Source organism: Mauremys mutica, chromosome 7 (genome assembly GCF_020497125.1).
Source record: "Mauremys mutica isolate MM-2020 ecotype Southern chromosome 7, ASM2049712v1, whole genome shotgun sequence".
Lineage (NCBI taxonomy): Eukaryota > Metazoa > Chordata > Testudines > Geoemydidae > Mauremys > Mauremys mutica.
The window spans coordinates 468,606-477,892 of record NC_059078.1 but is presented as its reverse complement, the minus strand read 5'-3'; the positions used below and the strand labels follow the sequence as shown (position 1 = coordinate 477,892).

The following is a 9,287-nucleotide window of genomic DNA, read 5'->3' as shown; positions in this document are numbered from 1 at the left end:
AACTTTTCATGTCCACAGATAAACTGTTTCCCTTCTGTGGACTCAGAGGAGTCTACAGCCATCAAAACTGCAGCCAGCAGGAAGATAAACCATAGCAAAGCAAGTAGGCCTACAAATGACCAATGCACCAAAAATAATGAAGCAGGTGAGGAGGTGAAGGCTGGCTGCAAGAAGTAGCTGTTCTTTAGAGCTTCAGGAGAGAACTTAAGAACACCACAGGTCTGCAGCAGAATTTAGGGCCAAGGAAGCCTGGGGAGTGCAGAAACTCCCAGGCACTGATCCAAACAGCACTGAATGAGTGAGCGAGCATGTAAGGAACACACATGCTGGAGAAATCACCAATGGAGCCACTAAGTTTCAGAAGGAAATAAGGCAAGGGGAAAAGCATGAACTTTCAGTGCTCCAAAGCTCTGAAGGGGACTGCAATTCAAACAGCAGGAAGACACAGTGAAGCAAGTATCCAGACTCCATCACAAATCCTGTCTTTGGACAATTCTTAAGCATTTTTTCAAATATAAGAAAATTCCCAGATAAGAAAAAAACCATTAAATTGCAGTTAAGGTTGAGAGCATGCATTACAGTAACTCAAGGATAAAAGCTCTTACAAATGCATTGTATTTATAAAAAAAAGCACTAGAAATCAGAACATTCAGATTTCAGGTTAAAATTAAAAGAAATTCAAACTTCTGAAAGTATGTAAATGTACATTTATGGTCAAATAGCATAACCCCCCCCCCAGTGGCACCACTAGTTATACTAACTTCGTGAGATACATTATTTTTTAATGTCTGACTCTTGCTAAGGGCTAGGGGGAGAGATAGCTCAGTGGTTTGAGCATTGGCCTGCTAAACCCAGCGTTGTGAGTTCAATCCTTGAGGGGGCCACTTAAGGATCTGGGGCAAAATCAGTATTTGGTCCTGCTAGTGAAGGCAGGGGACTGGATTCAATGACCTTTCAGGGTCCCTTCCAGTTTTATGACATAGGTATATCTCCATATATTATTATAGGCTTCTGCTGTGAGCATCTAGAATTTGGAAAAGCTACTGTATGAATAGTGACAGCCATCTCTTCCTCCTTCTCCTCCTATGAGCTTTCAGAAGTCCTCTCCACATTTAAGGTGTGGCTGAAGATACCATACTTGCACAGCTTTTTGGTGGAGTTTTGAAAATGTGAACCAGAATATACATTTTATAGTTGGTTTCACACAAACGTGGTGCAACGTTTTGTCACCAGGCTAACTTTGCTCTTTTTATGTTAAATGGTGTGTAAGCACACATGCACTCGCTCTAGCAATTCCTGAATAGGACATAACCCTAAAGCCAAAAGGGACCACTAAGATCATCTAGTCTGACCTCCTGTATATGCAGGCCATAGAATTTTCCCCAGAAGGTGGATTAAAAGGTTTTTAGAAAGATATCTAGCCTCATTTTAAGAACTCCACCTGATGGTGACTCCAACACTCTCAGTGTTTAATCTGCCCTTACTGCTATAACATTCAGAGGGGTAGCCGTGTTAGTCTGGTTCTGTAGAAGCAGCAAAGAATCCTGTGGCACCTTATAGACTAACAGATGTTTTTGCAGCATGAGCTTTCGTGGGTGAATACCCACTTCTTCGGATGCAAGTAGTGGAAATTTCCAGGGGCAGGTGGAAATGCCCCTGGAAATTTCCACTACTTGCATCCGAAGAAGTGGGTATTCACCCACGAAAGCTCATGCTGCAAAAACATCTGTTAGTCTATAAGGTGCCACAGGATTCTTTGCTGCTGCTATAACATTGTATCATATTTCAAGGTTGAATTTGTCAAACTTGAACTTCCAGCCATTGGTGTAGAGTGGTTATAGAATTCCCAGTCCGCCACAGTTATCAGAAAGGTCCAGGATGTGTTGCAGGGGGAGCAAAATAAACAAGGGGACTTCCCAGTTATGGGGGTTCTCTTGCTGCTGCTCAGGGGCATGGCTCTTTGTGATTACACTACATGGTGTCAGAAGTGAGCGAATCCTTCTCTCTAAAGAAGGAATAAGGGAAAGGAGAGAGATCTCCAGAATTCCAGAGTAGGGAGAGTGTCACAAAAGTGGAAAATCAGGGAGAAGTTCTATGAAAACCGCAGCAGAAAGAGGCAGTCCTGTCTCAGCACAACAATGGATCCCATAGTACAAATGGCTGCTAGAGAAGTTGAATTTTGGCATCTCTGGCTGCTGGCCATGCTGGATTCGGAGATGAGTGATTGCAGATGGCTTCTGATTTACCAGAGAAAGCCAAAGAGTACCAAGTAAATGTCCTGATATTTGGCAAGGATGCTGCTGCTCCTATGTACTGTATCCATCACTGGTGAGGAAAAGCAGCAAAGAGTCCTGTGGCACCTTATAGACTAACAGACGTATTGGAGCATGAGCTTTCTTGGGTGAATACCCACTTCGTCGGATGCATGTCATGGTGAGGAAAAGAACACATCAAAGTCAAAGACGCTTTCGATGCCCATATCAGAGAGACAGAATAGAGAAAAGGGCCAAATTTAATGGAAGGTGCAAGGAACGGGGAAATAGCTGATACTTTTATTATTGCAGTTCATAGTCTTGCTGAACATTTCAAATATGGAACATTAAAAAAACTAGTAAGAGACAGGATAGTCCAGGGGTCAGCAACCTATGGCACGCATGCCAAAGACGGCATGCGAGCCGATTTTTAATGGCACGCTGCGGCCGCCGCTGGCCCTGCTCAGTCCGCTGCCAAACCCCGGCAGCGGGCTGAGTGGGGCCGACAGCCAGAACCCCAGCAGGCAGCAACATGCCATTAAAAATCCTGCCCGGCCCAGCCTGCTCTTCTCCACCCACCTCGCCTACTGCTCTCTCTGGCAGGGGCAGAAGCAAGCTTGGTCCTGCCGGCTGCTGCTGTAGGGCAGGCTTCGCCAGCAGCCAAGCTTCCCCCTCCCCCGCCTCTTCCCCCAGCATGCTGCGTCGTGCCCCGCCTCCTCTCCCTCCCTGCCACCGAAGCGCTCCTCAGACTGGAAAGGAGGCGGAGAAGAAGCAGGAGTGGGGCTTGGGGAAGGGGGGGGGTGGTGGAATCAGGGCATATCCCTCAAGCCCCCTGCCATGAGCCGCTCAAGGCAGGGGGCTGGGAGCACTCCCCCGATCCCTGCTCAGACCCCTGCACTCCCCCCCCATAACCCCAGCCCTGACTCTGGCACCCCCCACGCATACCCGGCACCCCCCACACATACCCAGCCCCCCCGCACCGCATGCCCTGACTCCTGCACACCCCTCACATGCCCCCAGCCCTCTGCCCTGACTCCTGCACCCTCCTCACACACACCCTGCCCTGACTCCTGCACCCTCCACACATACCCAGCCCCCCCCCACCCCATGTCCTGACTCCTGCAGTGCAGAGAGGGAGGAAGAGAATGGGCCAGAACCAGGGAGAAGGTAGGTACCCACTCTATGCGGGCAGGGCTGGGACCCCAGACCAGCAGCGGGCTGAGCAGGGCTGGCAGCTGGGACCCTGGCTGGCAGGAGCCAGCAGACAGAACCCCAGACCAGCAGCAGGTTGAGACGCTCAGCCCACTGCTGGTCTGGGGTCCCAGCTTCCAGCCCCGCTCAACCCGCCGCCAGTCTGGGGTTCCGGCTGCCAGCCCCTTGCCAGCTGAGGTCCTGGCTGCTGGCCCCACTCAGCCTGCTGCCAACCCGGGGTTCTGGCTGCCAGCCCCTTGCCAGCCGGGGTCCTGGCCGCTGGCCCCATTCAGCCTGCTGCCAGACTAGGTGAACGGAACCCCAGACCGGCAGCAGGCTGAGCAGGCCGGCGGCGTAAGATCAGCATTTTAATTTAATTTTACATGAAGCTTCTTAAACATTTTGAAAACCTTGTTTACTTTACATACAACAGTAGTTTAGTTATACAATATATAGACTTATAGCGAGAGACCATCTAAAAAACGTTAAAATGTATTACCGGCATGCAAAACTGTAAATTAAAGTGAATAAATGAAGACTCAGCACACCATTTCTGAAAGGTTGCCGACCTCTGGGATAGTCATTGGTATAAGAGACTTCAATTTACCATCACAGCTTCAGTTAGACCCTGATCTCACACTAGCAAAAGCAAGAATCCATACTGAAATAGCAATGCGACTTACATGTTAGCAGCATCAGATAATATTGAAAGGAACAGTCAGAGCAAATTCACAATGTAAGAACTGTGCACAACTAGAAAGCCGGAGACCAAAGAATCTTGACAGGAAGGAAGAATAGAGAAGCTGTGGAAGATATGGCCAGACACCAAATCACAGCTGGCAAAATGTACAGCAAAAGAAGCAGAATGTAGCAGATGCCACAAAAATGGGGCATTTTACAACAGCATGCAGGACACCAAGAGCAGTAGGAAACAATTCAAGAGGCAGGGTTGTCCTTGGAAAACAATAAGTCCATACTTCATGAGACTATGTCCTCAACAGAACACACACCACCTTGGTAAACTAACATGAACCTACATTGTCAAAGCCTTAAATTAAAAATTGATACTGGGGCAGCAGTCTCTGCAATTCCAAAAAAATATTAGAAACGATCCTGGGATGGAGATCTGCAGAGACCAAATAAGATTAACATAGGGCTAAGTAACAATACATTGGATGTTTATGGACAGTTCCCTCAGAAACTGGAGAAAGGACGGAACAAGCTCTTCAACAAATAATATGTAATACAAGGACTAACACTTCTCTGCTAGAGTTGCCAGCAATACAAGGACAACACCTAATACAGAAACTGGAATGCATTAATGGCAGAAAGAGAACTATATACGAAACATATCTATGTCTTCACAGATCTAGGAAAGCTGTCAGGGGAGTACAAAACAACTGGTGCCATCAATGATTCCATTTGCTTTCACAGTCCCACATCCCTATACCCTTGCTAGGGAAGAATTAAGGAGAATGGAAAATTGTGTGGGGATGGTTCTAGTACCAAAGCCCAATATCAATATCCATACTTGTGTGGACCTGTGTCAACAATGACTACATTCATCACCCCACTTGGAAGTACTGTTTTGATCAGCTTCCATTTGGCCTATATTCATCACCAGAACATTTCCAAAAGAATCTCTCAGATTATGTCATGTTTGCCTGGCATCCTTTTCCATGCAGATGACATGTTGGTAAATGGCAGAGATAAAAATGAACATGATGAGCAACTACGTGCAGTTTTGAGATGCTTCCAACAGACCAGCCTCCCTCTGAATAAAAACTGTGAATTTGAAAATGAGCATATAAAATGTGTACAATGCAGAATTAACAAACAGGGAATTCAAATAGATTCAGACTAACTAAATGTATTATTTGCCTTTTGCGAACCCCAAAATGTTTCTGCTGTAAGAAGATTCCCAGGCATGACAAATTATTTTGGAAAATTCTTATCAAATGCAGCTTCTTTTAAAAATATCCATTAAGAGATCTCCATACTGGTCACAAAATGTGGATATAGGGGAGCAGATCACAAAATGCATTTAATAAAATAAATGAACTATTGACATCTCCACTTGTTTTGGCACAATACTCAGTAAACTATCCAACTACAGTAGCAGCAGATGCATCTTCATATGGTTTAGGAACAATGATCAAATGAAAGCAGACAGGAAGAGACCAGAGCTCTGTTGCATTTATATCAAGAAGCCTCACAGAAACCAAGCAGCAGTGGGCTCAAGTGGAAAAGGAAGCTTTAGGAGTCACTTGGGCCTGCGAACAGCTCAGTGAATATCTCAGCTTGGATTTTAACAAAGAGCAGACTACAAGCCCTTATTGGCATTACTGGGTTTAAAAAACACTGGATGATCTTCAACTTAGGATTCAAAGATCGCTACTACAGCAGATGCAAGTTTTTTTAAATGCTGAACACGTACCATGGAATGAACTCATAGCAGATGGCACACTACCTAGAACCCTGATTAAGCAGCCACCAAGAAAAAAAGGCTTTAGAGAAAGACCGGAAGTATGGCAAGAGACCATCATGGCTTAACCAGGAGATCATCAATGACCTGAAACTCAAAAAAGAATCATACAAAAGGTGGAAACTAGGTCAAATTACAAAGGATGAATATAAACAAATAGCACAAGTATGTAGGGACAAAATTAGAAAGGTCAAGGCACAAAATGAGATGAAACTAGCTAGACACATAAAGGGTAACAAGAAAACATGTTACAAATACATTAGAAGCAAGAGGAAGACCAAGGACAGGGTAGGCCCGTTATTCAATGATGGGGAAAAAACAATAAAAGAAAATGTGGAAATGGCAGAACTGCTAAGTTACTTTCTCTCAGATTTCACCAAAAAGGTTAGTAGCAGTTGGACATCTAACTTATTGAATGCAAGAGAAAATAAGGTAGGATCAGAGGCTAAAATAGGAAAAGTTTAAAATTAGACAAGTTAGATGTCTTCAAGTCACCAGGGCCTGATGAAATACATCCTAGAATACTCAAAGAGCTGACTGAGGAGATATCCGAGCCATTAGCGATTATCCTTGAAAAGTCATGGAACACAAGTGAGACTCCAGAGGACTGGAAAAAGGCAAAATAGTGCCAATCTATAAAATGGGGGAAAGGACAACCCAGGGAATTACAGACCAGTCAGCTTCAGTACTCGGAAAGATAATGGAGCAAATAATTAAGCAACTAATTAGCATACATCTAGAAGATAAGGTGATAAGTCAGCATGGATTTATCAAGAACAAATCACGTCAAACCAATCTAATAGCTTTCTTTGAAGGGTAACAAGCTTTGTGGATAGGGAGGAAGCAGTAGATGTAGTATATCTTGACTTTAGTAAGGTTTTTGATACCATCTTGCATGACTTTCTCATAAACAAACTAGGGAAATACAACCTAGATGGAGCTACTATAAGGTGGATGCATAACTGGTTGGAAAACTGTTCCCCCAGAGAGTAGTTATCCGTGGTTCACAGTCAAGATGGAATGGCATATCAACTGGGGTCCTGCAGGGATAAGGTCTTGGGCCAGTTCTGTTCAATACCTTCATCAATTATTTAGATAATGACATAGAGAGTACACTTATGAAGTTTGCGGATGATACCAAGCTGGGAGTGGTTGCAAGTGCTATGGAGGACAGGATTAAAATTCAAAATGTCTGGATAAACTGGAGAACTGGTCTCAAGTAAATAAGATGAAATTCAAAAAGGATAAATGCAAAGTACTCCACTTAGGAAGGAGCAATCAGTGCACACATACAAAATGGGAAATGACTGCCTAGGAAGGAGTAATGTGGAAAGGTATCTGGGGATCATAGTGGATCACAAGCTAAACAGGAGTCAACAGTGTAAGACTGTTGCAAAAAAAGCAAACACCATTCTGGGCTGTATTAGCAGGAGTGTTGTAAGCAAGACACAAAAAGTATTTTTTTCTGCTCTACTCTGCGCTATTAGGCCTCAGATGGAGTATTATGTCTAGTTCTGGGTGTCACATTTCAGGAAAGATGTAGAGAAACTGGAGAAAGTCTAGAAAAGAGCAACAAAAATGATTAAAGGTCTAGAAGACATGACCTACAAGGGAAGATTGAAAAAATTGGGTTTATTTAGACTGAAGAAGAGAAGACTGAGAAGGGACATGATAACAGTTTTCAAGTATACAAATGGTTGTTACAAGGAGGAAGGAGAAAAATTTCTCTCTTTAACCTCTGAGGCTAGGACAAGAAGCAATGGGCTTAAATTGCAGCAAGGGAGGTTTAGGTTGGACATTAGGAAAAATGTCCTGTCAGTGTGGTTAAGCACTGGAATAAATTGCCTAGGGAGCTTGTGGAATCTGTATAATTGAAGATTTTTATGAGCAGGTTAGACAAACACCTGTCAGGGATGGTTTAGATTAGTCCTGCGTTGAGTGCAGGGGACTGGCCTAGAAGACCTCTTGAGGTCCCTTCCAGTCCTATAATTCTATGAAAGATGTCTAAGTCTATGTTGACCTTGTTCCAGTAGCAATTCTAGTGTTTGTCCACCAACTTCAGCAAATTAGTGATAAACAATTAAAGGATGACACAATGCCAGAAACTTACTCAACTCTGCCAAAGAATGTGAGTTTGAAGGAGTCAACTTCCAACAAATTTACCACCACACTGCCAGGACCAAAACTATCTTTGCACAACCACTGGCCTGCTACAGACAGGATGGTGCATTTTAATCCCTATGGTACTCTAAAAACGGATGCTCTCCAAAAACCATGAACACCAATGTAAAAGTGCAGAACATGAGCACAATTATTCGTATTGTGGCCTAGGCTGTGGCTACACTTAGCACTTCAAAGCGCTGCCGCGGCAGCGCTTTGAAGCGCTAAGTGTAGTCAAAGCACCAGCGCTGGGAGAGAGCTCTCCCAGCGCTGTCCGTACTCCACCTCCCTGTGGGGAATAACGGACAGCGCTGGGAGCCGCGCTCCCAGTGCTGGGGCTTTGACCACACTGGCGCTTTGCAGCGCCGCAATTTGCAGCGCTGGAGAGGGTGTGTTTTCACACCCTGCTGCAGCGCTGCAAATTTGTAAGTGTAGCCAAGCCCCTAGTCTGAGTAGGCAAATTCAGACCTTAGTAGAGGGCTGAGTGGTATGTAACTAGGGGGAAAAGAACAAAGCAAAAAACAAATTGCCGGAACAGTTACTGTATATACTTGTTCATTAGCCCGTTTGTTTATAAGCCGACCCCCCAAGATATTTAGGTAAAAACAGCAAAAACTGTATGACCCTTTCATAAGCCAACCCTATATTTCAGGGGTTGGCAAACTTTGGCCCCCTTCCCAACCCGCCAGTGGCCGACCTTGATGGGCCGGGAGCCAAAGTTTACCAACCCCTGCTATATTTTAAAAACTGGCATCACAAGAAACACTCAAAAGTTTTGCTAGAATTATTTTAATGTAATCAAACGAAAAACCTGTTGTTGTTGTTAATTAAAACTGTTTTTTCATGAAAGCTCATGCTGCAAAACGTCTGTTAGTCTATAAGGTGCCACAGGATTCTTTGCTGTTTTTTCACCAACACCGGTTACCGTTCTGTTGCTCTGGAGATCAAATGTCATCGTTGTTTTGTCCATATTTCCTGTTTGTGACAGTTCAAATGCATATTCCTTTGGATATTTTATAATAAACCTTTGGAAAGATTTGATTTTTTCCTTCCAGATCTCTCGGCAGCTTTTGCGCTATCTTTGTTTGCTGACGAAGACAGAGACCATGACAGTTCATGAACCAAGTACACCAACCCACTGATGCGACAAACACTGACAGCTTTACTGACTTGTATTTGTCGTCTTTCAACATTTGCAG

General features: G+C 44.4%; 1 protein-coding gene across 3 annotated transcripts in view; it reads right to left on the bottom strand.

The window, feature by feature from the left end:
• SETD5 (SET domain containing 5) overlaps positions 1 to 9,287 on the bottom strand; it is a 172,912-nt gene that overhangs the window by 141,773 nt on the left and 21,852 nt on the right. The window lies entirely within an intron of this gene.